Source organism: Pan paniscus, chromosome 3 (genome assembly GCF_029289425.2).
Source record: "Pan paniscus chromosome 3, NHGRI_mPanPan1-v2.0_pri, whole genome shotgun sequence".
Lineage (NCBI taxonomy): Eukaryota > Metazoa > Chordata > Mammalia > Primates > Hominidae > Pan > Pan paniscus.
This window is the reverse complement of record NC_073252.2, coordinates 129,629,100-129,648,985: the sequence shown is the minus strand read 5'-3', so window position 1 is coordinate 129,648,985 and position 19,886 is coordinate 129,629,100. Positions and strand designations below refer to the sequence as shown.

The window sequence follows — 19,886 nt, the reverse complement described above, 5'->3', positions numbered from 1 at the left end:
AGTCATATTTTAATGTGCCCTAGTTATTAACAAATTTATTCAAGATTAAGTACTATATTTTTAACTTCTTAAAAAAATAAATTTCTTTCTATGCAATGATTGACCTTGAAAATACAAAAGTTGTACAGTATGCACATAATATTCATACTGAATCTAATTGTTTAACTGTTGTTTAATTCATTTAATCATTCCTCTTTCAAGGGAAACATATTGAATAATAAGGTAAAAATTTATCAGCAGCCACTGTGTTTATTTGGTAATTTTGTATGCAAGATAGCACATTGTAGTCTTGAGGAAAGACATTTCCTTACTAAGATAGCTATTAATTCAAATTCTATATTGTTTTAAACAATAAAAATTCAAAATACGTATTTTGATAAGAAAGGAATTTGAATTTGCCAATAGTTGCTTTCTCATTTAATTTTTAAAAAAGAAAAAAGTCCCTGTCTTCGAATAGACAACTTTATTAAATCTGATGAATTTTTGTAAAGTCTGTTTAAGTTGTTTCTGCTTTGATTGGTTAAACAACTAACTTTTAAAACAATGTTAGAAACTAACATATTATATATATTTCAGGATATCTTATAATATTATTTCATTTTTCTATGTAACTGTACTTGTATCTATGTCTATGTCTATATCTGTATCTGTATCTATCTATATCTGTATTTAGACAGAGTATCTACAAGAACAAGTAGGTGGGAGTTTGGTCCTAATCCAAGGATTTTCAGTCACTGATAAATATAGTTTTCTCACGGAGGTTTCGTATCTGACTTTCTCTCCACTGGAAATTTCTGTTGCTATTCAAATAGTTCTACAATGTGCCTCCAGAAAATATGTCAATAAGATTAAAAAGTCAACATTTCATAAATTGAAATTGCTATTTTGACCTCCTAAAAATATATAACTTTTATTAAAATGAATTACTATTAAAATATATTCCACATAGGTATGGTAATTGCTTTTATTAGAAAACTTGAAAGAAGTGAGATAATCTGAGTAATATGGTTTACAACAGATATGTAAAAACAAAGAACACATATCTGTCATCTATATTTATTCAGTTTTATGTGTTATAATTAAATGAATTTGGGTTCTTGCTTCTCTCAATTATGACATAATAAATGATAGAAAATATACATGTTTTTCCAGAAGTCATTTTATAAACATAATATTGAGTAACGTTTAAAAATTAAAAGTAAAAATTAATTATTTATACTTTAATTTGGAGAAAAAAACTGCTGTAAGCCTAGTATTATAAATGCAAAGTAAGGAGAAGTGTTGAGTCCACTGGTTGCATCAAGAACTTTTTATCAAACTTAGAGGCACATAATCAGAAAAAGATATGTATATTTGTCCTAGAAATTAAGATTAAAACATATATATCTAATGACATTGAGAGATAAGGAAAGGTAATGATCTATTAAAATCGTTTCCTGAATGAGTATCAGCTAAAATCATGACAAATTCGTATGCAGACTGAAATCCTAATCAAAGCGTAAGTAAAAAGAAATGAAAAAGGTCCTTAAAATTTTCTGAAATTTTTATATGTGAATTATATATTTCAAAGAAGCTCAATTTAAAATGCCCTCGTGTTCAAAGTAAAAATACATATTACAAATTGTGTAATGTGTATTAATTTTAAATTTTATAAAAAATCAGTGAATTCTTTCAAGTTTTTCAAAGTGTTATGGTTAAGTCTAAATAGGAACTATACTTAAATTACTTTAGATTGTTTAGAATGAAAAATTATTTTAAATTTATTCAATGTTTATTTTATGTGTTCAGCATTCTGATGATTCTTTGAGAAGGAAAATAGTATAAATAGTTGAACATACTTAAAAACATCATATTGATCACAATTATACATAATTTTTTAAAGTTCTTTTGATTTTTTGCTATACTTTGTTAATTAATTGTACAACAATTATAGCCATAATTGGAATAGGAACTGGACTGTATATAGTTTGACAGGTAGAGAAGTAATATTGTAAGATGAGAAAAAAAGGTAACAAATAGTTAAATGTGAGATAACTTGTATAATGGAATTTTAAAATTGTAATTAAATTTAGAAATCAAATAAATGCTGATATAGATAAATTTGATAAGAAACATAGAGCAATTTTTAGCAGTATGGACTTATCTTAAAACCGGCAAATGGATACTATCATTTTAAAACATTAATTAGAACTTTGGGTCTGCTTTCCCCCATGCCCTATTAGTAGTAAATTCCTTATTGGCTCCCTTTTAATATGTACATGCCAGTTTAATAATTTCAAAACCCCTAGAGTTTTTTTCATTTCAAAGTTATTTTGATTGTTCTAAATGATAAGCAGAGAGAATCAGTCTTTCCCCGTAATTGCTTCTTTTGTCACATCAGGTCTGTATCCAGACCCACATACATTTTCTCGAGGTCTTCTTGGGGCAGATTTGACCCTATGTCCTCCGCACATAAACAATAAAATTAGTTATCAACTAACATTCATATGACTTACCATGTTTCTCCAAATCCTAGCCAGCCCATGTGCCTGTACTTGAGTCAAGAGCCTCAGCATATCACCGGCTGAAGTTAATTTAAGTGCAGGGCTTTTCCAAGCTGTGCAGCCTTGTTTGGTATGAAATTTCCACTTAACTGAATAAGATTTTCTTAACTAGACTGTTTGAATACTTTTCCTCAGAGTTCTTGAACTCATTGTGCAAATTTTTCCACTTTTCATCTTCTATTAGGTCAGCATACAATGCATTTACAAAATAAAAGTTTATTGTCACATCTTAATTCTAGCATGGAATTCTAGGTGTCTGCCTTCTCTACATTTGCATAAAAAAGAGGACATTTGGGGAAGACATAAAAACAAACAAAAAACAAAACACAAAAGTTAAGTTAAAAAAAGATAACAATTTGCAAAATTAGCTTATGTGAAAATAAAACTATAATTATTTAAGGATATTCTAAACCAATTTGGAATGTCAATTTGTTGAAGAAGACTATATTTTTATATATTAAGATTTATAGAAGTTAAAATTTTTATCTGAGCAATTCAATATATTTTATGATAATAAATTATATAAATTCCAGCAGAAAATCATATTAGATGATTATGGTTTAAGGATTCTAGTAAAATCTTTAACATAAAAAAATACTCATATTGGTATACATACAGAACATAGTCATCTACCATTCATAGTTCAAGCCGGAGCTATTAAGAATATTAGATTGGATAACTCAATATCAATATTGATATCCATTGTAAATATATACAATAGAAACCACTAATCTTACCAAAAAGATATAAAATTACCGAAATTTTTTACAAACAAGCTTTCATAATAATATTTATTTTCTGGGCTGTAGTATTAATTCTAAAAAATGACAAAAATTTGTAAGAAAACATATGACATAATTTTGACCTATTGAAATATTATTAAATGTGCTATTAATACAATAGTCATGAAAGCCCGTATACAAAAAGAAAGTATTGTTCATGGCATTTACAGAGAACACATTGGTATGACTCCTTCAGGGTATTTATAATTATGAAGCAAGATTTGACTGAGAATACTGAAGAAAACATTTACTTAATTTTTTGAAACAGCTCTGAGTAGATGAATAGCACTTATTTGGGTTCTTTATTCTCTTTTGCTTCCTTTCTCCTTTCCTTATTTTCTGTCATAGATGAGCCAGGCAAGTAACCCAAATGCGTGATATGGACTAGGTCTAATAAAACTGAGCAGTGGAGAAATTGTGGTAAAATGAAGCATCTGAACTTTGCTTGTAAAGGTCAGCTTCTTAAGTCTATTCAATGTAAACTGCCTCCACCTTATTTGATGTTTATCAAGATAAACCAAAAATACAAGATTGGAGAATTAAATATTGAAATAGTCAACTATCGGAATGTTCTCAATTAAAAAACAAGGAAGCAAGCAAACAAACAAACAAAAAACACATTGTGCTGGCCAACACTGTGAAAGATAAAGTAACTCTGCAAATGTATTTGGATCAGTTATTGTAAAGTTATAATTTTCCTCTAGGAAGTAGACAGTAGGATAAACCATTGAAATGTTTCTATCTTGTTTTGATGTAGTTCCAATACTTACTAAATATGTGGCTTGGACATGTTAGCTTCTTTATTTTTAAAACAGAGCAAAAATAGACATCATGTTGATTTGAATACTAAATGGGATAGAAGTAATAAACCATATATAGCAATGCTTAGTACATTAGTAAACACGTGATAAATAAGTGGTAGCTATTATTATTGCTTGCCAAATAACTTTACAGAGGTGTCCAAAAATTCAAAATCCCACATGTCCTCAGAGTTATTTCTGCTTGCCAGGTGTCCCTGCTTAGAAATTAATAGGAAGTACACACCAAAATTTGACATTTAGATGTTTCATTCCACTTATTTGTCTTCTAGTTTAAAAATACTTATGAAAATTCTTTATATTTTCAAAAAAATGTTAAATGATAACTAACAAAACAAAATAGAAAGTGTTATTTAATGAATTCAAATTCACAAAACCACTTCTTATCCTAAAATATCTTAAATAGTTCTCATACTGCCCTCCTTAATAAACTCTGCCTTCTTGCTCTGCAGGCAATCACCTGCCTATGTTTCATTTATTTTTCCTGTGTTTCATGTTTCTGATTCCTATGCATTTTTACTTTCTTCTACTGTTCAATTATGAATTCTAAAATAAATGTGATGTTTTTGCCTGTTTTTAACTCTAAATAGTTTTATAATTTCATTATACCATTACCTAATATTTGATTCAAACTTGAGTGGTTCATAATATTAATTTGCATTAATTATCAGTGATGTACTATATCCCACTGTATAACAATAGCTTGAATTATATTTTGATTCTCTACTGGTAGATATATAGGTCAAATCTAGGGTTTAAAAAAAATCCCAACAATGCTGCTATAAGCACTCTTACATGTTTCACTGTGTATGCATGTGTGAGAATTTTTCCACAATATATACTCAGAGGTACCCTTGCTGGATCAAGAGCAACTGTACGTTTTCACATTTTAGGTACTTCCAAGTTTTCTCCAAAGTGGTTGTACAGTGTATGTTTACCAGCACTGTAAATGTAAATGAAATATATCTTTATTACCCTTGGTATTATCACACATTTTCTTATTTACCAGTCTAATCACTGGTGAGATGGAATCAGGATTGATAAACCTATTCATGATTCCTCTTTTCTTTCTTCAAATTGCCTTATATTTAGGCTACTCTGCTACTGGAATACTTTTCCTTTTAATATCTTTCTTTATATTATCAACAGTTTTGAATGTTAATACTTTTTGCATTATAAACATCTTATTTTTTCTCCTATTAGCACTTTCCTATTTGTAATTGCATATTTTCAAAAATGGTGTTTAACACTTTGTCATCAACTTAATATTTTTATTTAAGTTTAGCTCTTCTTTAATCATGTTTATATCATTTGTTAGCCTAAGCTGATAAATATTCTACTGGATTACCTTCTAGAAGTTTTTAAGCATTTATTTTCTATCTAATTTTTTCAGATATCAAATAATCCCTCATATATTATACATTTCCCATGAAGTTTTTATTTACATTGAATGAATTTGTAGTTCTTTAACCATGTGAAACATTTCATTATGAAATATTTCAATAAAAATATGATGTATCTTTTATCAATATGTTTTTGCTCATACATATATTAGTTTTTTTGGCTATTAAATTTTCTAAGTGAAAACTTTTTGGTAAGATTTTTCTTTCTGGTTTAACTGGCTATCTGATTGAAAAACAACCAAAATATCTCCAGATGGATTAAAGAATTACACACAAAAATATAACTTTAGTGAAGTAGATCCATATGTTATCAAATAGCTTAAAACTAACTTAAAAAAAAAAGTCAATGTGACTACTTAAAAATTTTGTTCAGATAATTGCAGAGATACCAGTTTGAAATAATCTGACTTAAAATCATACATTTATGTACATAAAATAAATTTGGTATCAATGAAAACACTAAAAACTAGAAAACAATCTAACTTCTGAAATTATTCTAAAATAGTATAAGAATATATTTTATATACGCTTGTAATGTAGGAAGGGCTCTTTAAAAGTGTGACGCAATTCATAAAGGAAAAAATGTTTAAAGGTAAATCCTGATTAATTGATTATTAAGCCAGATTCAGGTAACCCTACTACTAATTTACACAATTACATAGTGAATCTTTGAGGCTTAGATGCTAATACATATGAAGTAACTAAAATAAAAACAAATAAATTCCTTGTAATTGGTTTGCATTTATTTCAGCAGAAATGATATATTACTATTTTATTTATAATTATAAAAGCATGTGTTAATTTTCAGTATGCTGTTCTGTAAGTGAAAGTATGTTTGAAAATTGTAATGGTGGAGAAAAATTTAGCTGCACTTTACTTAAAACTAAACATACACACATTACAGATAGAGTCCAATGAGTTTTTAAGAAATTTATTGAGCTATAATTAATATATTAAAAGCAAAAAATATGTAAGATAAATTATTAGATATGCTCTGACGTATTTATACATACATGAGATCACCATTATTGTCAAGATAGTGAACATATAAATCCACAGAATGTTTCCTCATGACTACTTTTAATAATTCCCTTTTGCAATTATTGTCTCTCCTAATAAGCATATTAGCTAGACAACTGCTGACCATCTTTCAGTATTGTATATTACTGTATATTGTATATTGGTGCATTCAGAAGTTTTATATAAATGGAATCATATAAGGTGCACTATTTTTTTGGCTGGCATTTTTGCTTTACAGCAAAATTCTTTTGAAATTCATTCATGTTGTTGCATGTGTCAGTAGTCAAACATTTTTATTGCTGAGCAGAATTTTGCTGTATGTATATATCACTAATTACTTGTTAATGAATATTTGGGTCATGACCACGTTTTAGCTATTAAAGAGAAAATGCCTATGAACATTTATATACAACAATTTCTTTTTCATTTTTCGAGGGGGAAATATCTAGAAGATAAATGACTAGATTAAGTGGTAAGTGTAGGTTTACTTTTTTAAGAAGCTGTCAATCTATTTTACAAAGTGGTTGTCAATCAAAAGTATATTAAAGTTTCAGTTCCTCCATTTTGTTGCCTATACCTGGTAGGGTCAATACTTTTTTTTCACTTTGGACATTGTAATAACTATCAATAGTATTTCTTTGTGGTTTTCAATTCTTTAATGACTACAGATGTTAAAATCTTTTGATATACTTATTTGTCATCCATGTCTTCTTTCATGATGTCTTTTTCAATCTTTTGCCTTTTAAAAAATTGGGTGATTTGTTTTATTTTTGATTTTTGACAGTTTTATATATTCTTTATGAAAGTAATTTATTAGTGTGTTGGGGCTCCTTATGACCACCCTTAGGCTCAAAGATTAACGATAATGATTCACAGGTCTTAGAAAACATGTTACATTCATAGTTACAGTTTACTACAATGAAAAGATACAGATTAAAATCAACAAAGAAAAAAAGCCCATGGGGAGAAATGTAGATATCAGGTACAAGCTTTCAGGTGTCCTCTCCCAGTGGAATCCCACAAGAACACACGTAATTCTCCCAGCAACAATATTTGACAGCATATTGAAGTGTTGTCAATCAGAGAAGCTCATTTAAGTTTTGGTCTCCAGGGCTTTTACTGGGCATCAGTCATGTAAGGTGGTGCCTATATGAGTGATTTCAGCTACTCAGACTACAGCATCTGTCAGAGCAAATATAGCCATTCACTCTAAATTATATTGTTAGGATAAACTTATCTGTTCAAATGAGCACAGCATGGTCCAAGGCCTCAGACGCTGAAAACCACTTGTGCACTGTACTCTAAAGCCAAAGATGTATGGAAACACTGTCATCAGGTAGAATATATTAAGGGCCCACAGGTTATCTTCCAAAAGCCAGCCAAGTGCCAGTTCTAAAGATAAACATTAGTCCTGATGAGATAAACCTTTCTTGGCCAATAAGATATATGCTATTCAAATGTTTTCTCAGTTCATAGCTTTTTAAAAAAATATTTTTAAATGCCATTTTCCATTCCTATTAAGCATAGTATTGAAAGTTCTGGCCAAGGCAATCAGGCAAGAGAAAGCAATAAAGGGTATTCAAACAGGAAGAGAGGAAGTCAAATTGTCTCTATTTGCAGATGACAAGATTGTATATTTAGAAAACCCCACCGTCTCAGCCCAAAATCTCCTTAAGCTGATAAGCAACTTCAGCAAAATCTCAGGATTCAAAATCAATATGCAAAAATAACAAGCATTCCTATACAACAATAACAGACAAACAGAGAGCCAAATCATGAGTGAACTCCCATTCACAATTGCTACAAAGAGAATAAAATACCTAGGAAAACAACTTACAAGGGATGTGAAGGATCTCCTCAAGGAGAACTACAAACCACTGATCAAGGAAATAGGAGAGGACACAAACAAATGGCAAACTATTCCATGCTCATGGATAGGAAGAATCAATATGAAAATGTCCATACTGCTGAAGTAATTTATAAATTCAATGCTATCCCCATCAAGCTACCATTGACTTTCTTCACAGAATTAGAAAAACCCACTTTAAATTTCATATGAAACCAAAAAAGAGGTTGTATAGCCAAGACAATCCTAAGTAAAAAGAACAAAGCTGGAGGTATCATGCGACCTGACTTCAAAATATACTGCAAGGCTACAGTAACCAAAACAGCATGGTACTGGTACCAAAACAGATATGTAGACCAACAGAACAGAACAGAGGCCTAAGAAATAATGCCACACATCTACAGCCATCTGATCTTTGACAAACCTGACAAAAACAAGCAATGGGGAAAGGATTCCCTATTTAATAAATGGTATTGGGAGAACTGGCTAGTGGAAAACTGAAACTGGACCCCTTCCTTACATCTTATACAAAAATTCACTCAAGATGGATTAAAGACTTAAACATAAGACCTAAAACTATAAAAACCTTAGCAGAAAACCTAGGCAATACCATTCAGGACATAGGCATGGACAAAAACTTCATGACTACAACACCAAATGCATTGGCAACAAAAGCCAAAATTGATGAATGGGATCTAATTAAACTAAAGAGCTTCTGCACAGCAAAATAAACTATCATCAGAGTGAACAGGCAACCTACAGAATGGGAGAAAATTTTTGCAATCTATCCATCTGACAAAAGGGCTAATATCCAGAATCTACAAATAACTTAAACAAATTTGCAAGAAAAAATACAAACGACCCCATCGAAAAGTGGTCAAAGGATATGAACAGACACTCCTCAGAAGAAGACATTTATGCGGCCAAAAAACATGTGAAAAAAAGATCATCATTCGTCATTAGGGAAATTCAAATAAAAACCACAATGAGATACCATCTCACTCCGGTTAGAATGGTGATCATTAAAAAGTCAGAAAACAACAGATGCTGGAGAGGATGTGGAGAAATAGGAACACTTTTACACTGTTGGTGAAAGTTTAAATTAGTTCAACCATTGTGGAAGACAGTGTGGTGATTCTTCAAGGATCTAGAACTAGAAATACCGTTTGACCCAGCAATCCCATTACTAAATAGAAAAAGGATTATGAATTATTCTACTATAAAGACACATGCACGCATAGGCTTATTGCAGCACTGTTCACAATAGCAAAGACTTGGAACCAACACAAATGCCCATCAATCATAGACTGGATAAAGAAAATGTGGCACATATACACCATGGAACACTATGCAGCCATAAAAAGGATGAGTTCATGTCCTTTGCAGGGACATGGATAAAGCTGGAAACCATCATTCTCAGCAAACTAACACAGGAACAGAAAACCAAACACCACATGTTCTCACTCATAATTGGGAGCTGAACAATGAGAACACATGGACACAGGGAGGGGAACATCACACACTGGGGCCTGTCAGGGGGTGGGGGGCTTGGGGAGGGATAGCATTAGGAGAAATACCTAAAGTAGATGATGGGTTGAAGGGTGCAGCAAACCACCATGGCATGTGTATACCTATGTAACAAACCTACACATTCTGCACGTTTCCCAGAACTTAAAATATAATAATTTTTTAAAAAGAGTAAAAATTTTCACTTTTGAAGAAGTTCAAGTTAACATTTTATTTTACAAATTAAATGTTTAATGTCATATACAGCACTTATTTGTTTCAACTAAGTCACAAAGATTTATCTTATGTTTATATCTAGAATTTCAATACATTCAGGTTGGCTTTTTATTAATGTTTATATATTTTGCAAGCTATGAATCAAATTTGTTTTTCTATTGCTTATAAATACCCAACTGTTTTACATTTCTTGCTTTGAAAACTATTCCATTTCTTCAAAGCTCATACTTTCCCTAATGAATTGACTTGCTACTTAAAAAAAAATTAACTATATGAGTAAATCTGTTTTTGTATTTTCTATTCTGTTCTGTTGATCTATTTAGTCTTTCTTGAGGACAATATCACACAGTCTTGACTATTTCAAAATCATGAACATGGTATATCTCCCCAAATTTTATCTTTTATTTGTGATATCTGGAAAGCATATAGGTCTAGAAGTTGAAATTTGTTCTACCTATATTAGTTAGTCTTCAAGTAGAAATGATGATGGAAAAGATTGCGGTGATCAAAATTACCTAGGGAGAATGTATAGCATGAAAGAGTAATAAGCAGTTCATGCAGATCTCTGATTTAGCTTACACACCTAGAGGAAGATTAAATGAAGATCAATTTGCAAGTGAATTTAAAATTTTGTTACAAAATTTTAGGAGCTAAATTAGGACACTGCGGTGTTACAGAATCTAAAGAACTATTTTGAGCTGCTTTTGAAAAATAAACATAAAAGTTACCAATCTGTATGATTGACTTTTGCAACATTTTCTCATTGAAAACATATATTCTACAAAAAAAATTATTTTTGTAACCTTATCATTTGGGACTCACTTGATCTAGCAGATCTAAGTACATATACGTTTTTACGTATGTTCCCATCTATAAATTATCTATTATATTTTCAATGACATTTTCTTCTAATAAAAGCATGCTCAATTTTAACCATTTGTCTTAACTTATTTTGGAGATTCAAGGTACATTTTGTTGTTGTTTTTATTATTTTATTTTACTTTAATTTCTGGGATACATATGCAGAAATTGCAGGTTTGTTACATAGGTATACATGTGCCACCTATCAAACCATCATCCAGGTTTTAAGCCGCATGCATTAGGTATCAGTCCTAATGCTCTCCCTCCCCTTTCCCCACATGCCCCAAGAGGCCCCACTGTGTGTTGTTCCCCTCCCTGTGTCAATGTGTTCTCGTTGTTCAACTCTCACTTATGAGTGAGAACATGCGGTGTTAGGTTTTCTGTTCCTGTGTTAGTTTGATGAGGATGGTGGTTTCCATGTTCCTACAAAGGATATGATCTAGTTCTTTATATGGCTGCATAGTATTCCATGGTGTATATGTACCACATTTTCTTTATCTAGTCTATCACTGATGGGCATTTGGGTTGGTTCCACGTCTTTGCTATAATAAATAGTGCTGCAATAAACATATGTGTGCATGTGTCTTCATAATAGAATGATTTATATTCTTTTGGGTATATACCAAGTAATGTGACTACTGGGTCATGGGATTTCTGATTCTAGATCCATAAGGAATCTCCACACTGTCTTCCACAATGGTCGAACTAATTTTCATTCCCACCAACAGTGATTCAAGGTATTTTTGATGGTTTGTTTGTTTGTCTATTTTGCATTTCATTTGTTTTTGTAAAGGGAGAAAATTTTGGGCTTAGGGAATACCATAATGCTTTAAACTTCGAGTTATTTCTTCTTTTTTTTCTCAAATAATGTCATTTTGTCATAGATCTCTGAAAATGACCTTGAAAACTTCCCATAAAAATCAACAGAACTTACGATGTTCAGAGCATAAGAAATAAATGTCACCTTACAAGATTCATCAAAATGAGCTTAGATGAAATTTTAATTGCCATACTCAAGCCACTTAAATAGTTAACCAAGACATTCTCCCTTGTTTCTACAGTGATATATAGTATTGAAAATTGCTTTGACTGCACACTCAAATTATTACAGTTCAACTTTCTTCAACATCATAAATTGAAAGGATATCATGTGGATCTTTGTTGTTCCCAATTAGGATTGAAAATAACTTCTGGCCAAATTAGTAGTGTAGAGACTTATGGAATGAAGTCAATTTAAAACAGAATTTTTTTGAGTTAATGATAAGAAAGAGTTTGTTGCAATAAATTTCTTTGAAATTTTAGATATGAAATTGGTACAAAAACTTAATACAAATTCATCTACCTGATTTTTTTGTGGCAATGTCACAAATAATAGAAATATGGTCTCATCTTTCCTAAATATTTTGCTCATGCTCTTTGACAATACTGTAAAATGTACTTAAACTACATAAGAATCTTCTAGTAAAATAAAATGCAACATTTCACTCAGAAGTAAAACATTTTTAAAATAGTGTCCAACAATTGCTTCAAGATGGTGACAACCTATGAACACCCTGTTCTAAGTGTTTCCACCCTAATTGGCTTTGGCTTTTTTTTTTTTTTTTTTTTTTTTGAGACAAAACCTTGCTCTGTTACCCAGGCTGGAGTGCAGTGGTGTGATCTTGGCTCACTGCAACCTCTGCCTCCTGGGTCCAACGGATTCTCCTGCCTCAGCCAACCAAGTAGCTGGGATTAGAAGCAACTGCCACAATGCCCAGTTAATTTTTGTGTTTTTTGTTTGTTTGTTTTTTGTTTGTTTGTTTGTTTGTTTTAGTAGAAGTGGGTTTCACCATGTTGGCCTGGCTGGTCTCGAACTCCTGACTTCAAGTGATTCGCCTCCCAAAGTGCTGGAATTACAGGCATAAGTCACCATGCCTGGCCTCCCCTAATTCGCTTCTTTAATCCTCTCTACATCTTCACAAGATAGGTGTTACTATGATTACTATTTTACAGGTGAGCATGAGACACAGAGAGGTTAAGGAGGAACAGGGTGATCTGCTACAACTCTTCAGCAGGGCATTCTGGGTAGGACTGTCTAACTTGTGAGAGCCAAGGGGACTATTTATAGCCTATGTATTCCCGTTAAAGTAACAAACATATATCAAGAATAAATATTACAGTATATTTCTAGCAACCATCTAGAAATAGGAAATAGTATCAGTATCATATTGTCAGATGACAGTAGGATTAAATAAAACCGGAGTGACTAAGTAACTCACCCTTTATTCACTGCATTTAAAAGAAAAGTATGTCTTGGAGTTGAATTAAGTAACCTGGGATAGATCTCTAAAAATCCGTAAGTGAAGCAGGGGTCACATATTAACATGTTATACTAGAAACAGTGTCTAAGAAAGGAATTTGGCACTGGAATCTACACAGGGAACAACTAAATTATCCATAAATTTTTTTACTTTATCTTGAAAAAGGTATAGTACCAAAAACTCCAGAAACACTGCTAGACCCTCCATAATATGTGTGGGCTCTAAGATAAGAGTGGAAATAGGGCCCACATAACATATGTATAAATATTTTAACATTATAAAGCAAACAACTCCAATAATCTGGCCTGCATTTCCACCTAGGTTCTCAATGGCCCACTTCCTGACCACCACCCTCTGGAGTCCAAAGGAGATTTGCTTATTCCCAGTGTTATTCCTGCAGGTCAGCCAAAGAGGAGCAAAGAGTCATCTACCTCAATTATGTTCAGGAAATGATCAGGTCAAGATGTGGAGTGAGCAAGCTTTTCTCTTTTGTGCCACATTTTCTGACCCAGTATTTCAAGGTACTTCTAATACACAAAGACTATTACAAGAGGGAGGAAGGAAGGAAGGTCAGTTATCTGAATAACTGAGGCTAGCTAGAAGCCCAAATTTGGTATGATGGGGGCCATCAAATCTCAACAGAAACAGCTTTCTCTCTCTGTTAACCTGGACAGGGCTTGTGATTTTTTTTTTTTTTTTCCTCCACTCAGCCATAGACTCTCAGCTACATATCCTCTAGCCTGGAGTGGTCAAATCGGCTCATCTCTTTCTCTCTCATACCAAACTTTCAAAAACAAAACAAAACAAACCAAAAAACACTTTTGTTATTGGAATAAATGAGAAAGATGTATTTGTGTTTAAATATCTGTAATACATGGACCATCAAAAGCCTCGCTGCTAATGAAGGCAATTATTTAGGTTTACTTAATCTATTAACTTATCAGTTAATAACTGCTATTTATTCTGCTAGAAATTCCCAGTGGTACAATTGTTTCTGGCTGTAGCTCCTTCCATGCTTTGTACATCTTACTTGTGGTAGGCAGAATCATGGCTCTCCACGAATGATGTGATTTGGCTGTATCCCCACCCAAATCTCACCTTGAATTGTAATAATTCCATGTGAAGAATGGGGTCAGGTAGAGATGATTTAATCATAGGGACGGTTTATCCCATGCTGTTCTTGTGGTAGTGAATAAGTTTCATGAGATCTGCTGGGTTTATAAACGGGAGTTCCCCTGCACAAGCTCTCTTGCCTGCCACCACGTGAGATGCGACATTGCTTCTCATTAGCTTTCCACCATGATTTTGAGGGCTCCCCAGCCATGTGGAACTATAAGTCAGTTAAACCTCTTTCTTTTATAAATTACCCCGTCTCAGCTGTGTCTTTATTAGCAGTGTGAGGACAAACTAATACAACGGGTGTCCACATTCTAGTCCCCAGAATTTGTGAATATGTTAGTTGCATGGCAAAGGAAAATTGAAATGGTAGACTAAACTAAGGTTGTTCATCAGTTGATATTAAGATAGGAAAGTTATTCTGGATTATCCTGATGGGACCAAAATAATCAGAAGGACATTTACAAGTGGAAGAAGGAGGCAGAAGAAGTTAGAGTGATGAGATGGGAACTCACAAACTGCCATTGCTGGCCCTTTAAAACAATTTAAATCTTGTTTTATGACACATAATTATTGTACATATTTATGGGATACAGTGTGATGTTTGAACACGTGTATGTATAGTTTAAATATTGAATCAGGATATTCAACATATTCTTCACTTCATACATCTTTGATATCTTTACGGTGAGAGAATTCAAAAATCCTCTCTTCTAGCTATTTTGAAATATACAATACAATATTGCTAACCATAGTCACCCTGACTCCATTCCTCATTTTAAAAATGGAGGAAGGGACAGTGATTAAAGGAATGCAAACAGCCTCTGGGCTGTGGAAAACCAAAGGAAACAAACTCTTCCCACAGACCCCCCCCCCCAAAGAAAAACCCAACCCTGGCAGTATCTTGGTTTTACCATGGAGTGATCAAGTCAGATTTCTGTCTTACAGAACTGTAACATAATAAATCTGTATTGTTTAAGCTACTAAGTTTGAAGTAATTTTACTAAAACTTGAAAGGAATTTACATTTTGCTTTTAAAGTTCTTTATTTTTGAAACTTTAGACAGAGATCAACAAATCCTCAACAAAAGATAGCTCAATTTTTACCTTTGAAAAAGGAATTATGTTACATATCCATAAGAATGAATAACTACAGCACAGAAAAATACTCATAAGTAATATATTATTTGAAATCAGGAGTCTAATAAGAGAAAATGCAAATGGACCCTTTTCTATGAGATTTAGATAAATTACATGAAAAAATATGTGTGATAAGAGGTATGTGTTCTGAGTTAATACATATACTTATAAAATCTGAAAAAATTGCAACAGGAACAATAAATATGGAAATTGAAATCACAAAAAAATCAATGAATTTGAAGACCATTTGGAGAAATGCTTATATCATCTTAAGATTAATTTATTCTAATCATGCACCAGTGATAGTATTATAAGAAAAAATAAATTCATTATCATTTTTTACTGTATTTATTTTTTAAGACAGAGATTGGTACTAATTCAGTAATGGAAAACTAATTGTAAAATGTGTACTGTGGTAAATTTGGAAAACAAGGCATGGCACAGAAAGAGCTTATAATAAAATAATTTGGCATAAAGGCCATTTGAAAGGGATTAATTATAGTGATGAAACATGTCATCATTTCCTGGACAAGTAGGGAAGATAAGCAATGAGAAGGCTATGGAGGAGAGAGAAGAGAGTAGAGTCCATAGAGTGACAGTCTTCAAGAGGTTAAAAACCTGTACGAGTTCAGGTCTTGAACAAGTGATATTGGATGAAATGGGAGGTAGAGAGGACCAAAGAGTAGGATATTTTAATTTTTTTTAAATATTGAGAAACATTTGCTGTCTAAAATAGAGAAGAAATGTTATTAACATGCATGGTGGTCAAGAAACTGACAGGTAAGATTTGAAAGAGTTACCAGTTTGAGGTAAGCACAATAGAGAATAACGACAGAGTTTATAATGGAGAGAATGTCTTTGAAAGCCAAAAGCAAAAGTTGTCTTAATAGAGAAAGAAACCAAACAAAGGTTTGAAAAAGCATTTGAATGGAAAGTTTGGTGTAGACGTACGTTATGAACCGTAAACTGTCAAAGTTTATTGGTGATGCTTGTTGGTTTATTTACTTGTTGGTTTTCAGAAGGAAAGAACTATAATAGACTGATAACTACAAATTAACTGAAATTGTATATACCCCGCCTCCTCATCATTAGGCAGGTGAAGATGGGGTGAGCAAAATAGTAGCAACCCATTGAAAGGGCTGTTGAAGGGGTTATATTTTCCAGACATATCAGGAGTTCAAATTTTTATTAAAAATGCAAAAAGAGTTTGCTAATCAGAACATAAGAATTCAATATCTATCACTATCAAGATGTGAGATAAGGGATAGGTAATTGATTCTGTTGGAAAAGCAGAGTCATATAGTGATGAAAGTCTGATAATACCTCTGTGACTTGAAAGTGACAGAAGTAAACAGGAACATGAAGCAAAGAGTTTTAGTTCTGATAGTCTCTTTGAGGAGGAGGAATAATGGCACTATTGTCATTTTTTGAATATTTCCCCTAGTATTTTTAGTGATTTCACAAATCGTTCTAATGCCTTAAAGGACTACCACTCTGGAATATCACTCAAAGCAATGTTCTTGTGAGGATTAGGCTTAATGAAAAGTCCTGTAATGCTTGGACACATGGAAAGCTGACCAGTATTAGATAAAACAAAATTGTTATAGTTGGGAATTATTACTATAGGTATCTTCCTCATCATTTTGCAACATTTATAGTTTTTTCTTAATGAAATATGTTGATTTTTCAGTGTTTTTAAAGTAAAATTGTATTACATTTAAAAAATTAATAGAGAACTATTCTGTTGAAGACAATGAGCGCATATTATGCTTAACATGTTAATATGTGTTTCACATTATTTATAGATTTTGTCTACTGCATTGAAATTTGCTAGAATGCTGCATATGTAGAGCTTAAAGTAATCACTTCTTAGCTATAATCTCTGGAGCCAACCCAGTTACAACAAAATTAACTCTAATTTTGTGTCTTTTATTTGTTTCTACTTCTAGGTTAAATATGGTTTGAGAAAAGTGTTTTAGAAACTTTGAAAAATCACTGGCTTGTTAGAATGCATGTTCTATTAAAAGATATGAGTCCTATCTCCAGGTTACTTAAAATATTAGTTTTATTCCAAATTGTATTCTAGTTTTCCTATCTTTAAAATATGTTCATGAAATATTTCTCTTCTCTTATGAAGTTAAATGTTCTTTTAAGTTTGAAATTTATTAGAGAACTCTGATATATGATTTTTAAAAAATAACACTCTGAATTACTTTCTAAAATGGAAAGCAACCCTAAAACAAAAAGATATTACCAATATTCAGTTTTACCTCTGGCTTCAACTTATTTTTCTCTCAAGATCTTATTATTCTCTTCTCCAGCTACCCAAGGTGCGAAAAGGAAAGAAGGCCAAAGGGAAGAAGGTGGTGCCGACCCTTGCTGTCTTGAAAAAGCAGGAGACCATGAAAGTGGTGAATCTTCCGTTTGAGAAATTTGGCACTGGACAGGACATGTTGGCATTGGACAGAACATCCAGCCCAAAAGGCACCTCACTTGCTTTGTCAAATGGCCCCATTATACTAGGTTGCAGCAGCAGAGAGCCATCCTCTATAAGCAGCTAGAAGTGCCTTCTGTGATTAATCAGTTCACCAGGGCCTTGGACCACCAAACAGCTGCTCAGTGGGGTAAGCTGGCTGGCAAGTACAGACCAGAGACAAAGCAAGAGAAGCAGCAGAGACTGTTGGCCTGGGCTGAGAAGAAAGCAAAGGAGACATCCCCACTAAGAGATCACCTCTCCTTTTAACGGGGGTTAACTCTGTCACCACCTTAGTGGAGAAAAAGAAGGCTCAGCTGGTGGTGACTGCACAGGACATAGATCCCACTGAGTTGGTTGTCTTCCTGCCTGCCCTGTATTGTAAACTGAGGGTTCCTTACTGCATTATCTAATGGAAGGCAAGCTTGAGACATCTAGGATTAAAAAACAAACAAACGAACAAACAAACAACAACTCTTTAAAATATTCTTTTAAAACTTCTAATTATTAGTTTTTTTTTTATCTCTTCAGTACATTAAAATGTCTGGTGGTAGGAAAATACTGGACTCATATATGACTGTCTACGTGATTTGCAGGGCCCAGTGCAAAATGAAATGGATGTTGTACCTCGTTCAAAGTGTTAAGCGTTTCAAGATGGCAACAGCAGAGCATTAGGCCAAGTATGAAGTCATTATGTACATGGGTCCTCGTGTGACCACACAGGTCACAGGAACATGAAGCTAGACCTGAGTGTATATTCAGATAGGTAAATCTTACAGATTTTTAAAACTCAATAAAAGAAAAACTACATTTCATGTGTGAACACAAAAATTGGAATTAAATTGGCAATAGCATTGGGATTTGTGCTCAGAGTCACAGTTTACATCTGACCACAATTTCTATATGAATTTATTAAGATAAAACAGTAAGAATTTTAAAGAAGGTTTCTGAAATTTAAAAATTATAATAATTAACTTTGATATTTTAATTCCATGTAATTTAAAACATTTAATAGATATATAATGTTCCACTATTAATTTAACTAGAAGTATAAAAATTAAACATATATAATAAAAATATTCTACTTACTTTTAAATTATCTATATTATACCAAGTAAAAGAAAATTTAGGAATATAAATAAATGAGAATTTTTGAACACATAAAAATATTTTCTTGCTGTTTTTAGGAGACTTTTAGCAGGACAGGAGCTTACCTCTCATCTACCTCTGCTTGGACAAACCAGTGATGTGATTTGCAAATAGGTTGTAACTTCACCCAAAACACATCACAGTAAAGAAATGTAGTGACTTTCAGAGAATTTGACCTAACTAAGAATTTGTAAAAGAGAAAAGCATTGTCCTTATGCCTAAAGTACATGACTGTTTCTTTTTAAGTTACATGTATATTTACCTGACCAATTTGTTTTACTCTGTATTTCAAGTTATCAAGTGAAATTATTTTGGAATAAATTAATGAGTTGTTTGTTCTGAATAAATGTGCATGTTACAAATGCAAACACGTGTATGTATTATACAACTATGCAGCTTCAAGAGCTGACTTATTTCTATCAGCTTTTTATTCACTTTAAAAAATCAGGCTACTGAAGCATATTAGAATTTAATTACACCAATTAGTACTGCCACATCAGACATATGATGCGCCTTCAATTAAGAAGTACCTAATGGGTATTAGTACAATTTAGCTTCATAATTAAACTTCTAAGAACAGCACAAATTAAACATTATGATTACCAACATTAAAAATCTACTGGTGAAATTAAAGCTGAATATTTTAGCTTCTCCTTTTGAGCTGATTTTAAAAAAGAAAATCAGGATTATATA

At 32.2% G+C, this 19,886-nt stretch overlaps 1 pseudogene; it reads left to right on the top strand.

The window, feature by feature from the left end:
• The window catches only part of LOC129397695 (large ribosomal subunit protein eL8-like), a 118,472-nt pseudogene extending 98,919 nt beyond the window's left edge, over positions 1-19,553 (top strand).
• Positions 19,554-19,886: the final 333 nt, after the last annotated feature.